Genomic DNA, 1,053 nt, shown 5'->3' with positions numbered 1-1,053 from the left:
ACGTAACTCAGGTAGGTAAAGGAAAAGAAAGAATCTGAAAGATAAGAACAGTAGGAAACAGGCATTAATAAGGGAGATATGGATAAAAATGGGGTTATTTTAAGGGGAGGAGGGAGGGAGGTTATACAAAGAACCTTGGGGATAAAGGGAAAGAAGGAGCTCAAGAGAGGTGGGACCACAGGAGAAGGTTATTATTAAGGGAGAAATAGGGGAAGTGGTGGCACTTTAAATGGGGAAGCCATGATGGAGGGGTTAGACAATGTGAGAGATAAATAATGCCTAGCTAGTTTCAAACACCAGAGGGAACCATATTATTAGTGATAACAACCTATGGTCAAATTATACATAGCAGATCAAGAAATATATGTCTAGGTAAGGTTTATCTGAGAACTGATCTTTGCCCAAGATGTATCTACATGACACACAGTAATTAAAAGTACCAGACTGGTGGAACTAACCTTCTTGGATGTTTAACAGACATACTTTGAGGCCTATACTAATTTGGTCACAGGGACTTAAAGGACAGTTTTTGCTCCTTGCCCTCCTAGGTTGAGTAGTTCCAGGGGACTATGGCATCTCCCAAAATGTCCTGTAATTGTGGTGGGTCACCTGTCCTCTTGATCAGAGAGGCTGAGGAGACCCCACAAGATGGACACGAACCAGTGTCCAGTCTACAAAGAGGAAGTTAAACACAGAGGAATAATTTCCTCCATGCTTCCAAGCAAAGCCAGCCATGGTCGAGCAGGACCTTTGACTTATCTTCACATAGGCAGAACTGGTCAAAGAAAGGAGCCAGGGGCTTCTCCCAAGCCCATGTGACCACTGAGGAACAGATCCTCAAACGACCTTAAGAGTAAAAATAAATTGGTTTATCTGGGCCAACTGTATGGCCTTAAATACCCAAAAGGAAAGTATAACCAAAGATTAAAGGGGCCAATATAATTTTTTAAGCATCCACATGTATAGCTAAAGGCTACATAACAAGCAACAATGCCAGATAAGAGATACCTTCTTTTGAGTTGTTGGCCAGGGTGGCCCAAGGGACTTCCAGAC

Source organism: Nannospalax galili, unplaced genomic scaffold (genome assembly GCF_000622305.1).
Source record: "Nannospalax galili isolate Female #2095 unplaced genomic scaffold, S.galili_v1.0 scaffold1287, whole genome shotgun sequence".
NCBI lineage: Eukaryota > Metazoa > Chordata > Mammalia > Rodentia > Spalacidae > Nannospalax > Nannospalax galili.
This window is presented reverse-complemented; position numbering follows the sequence as displayed.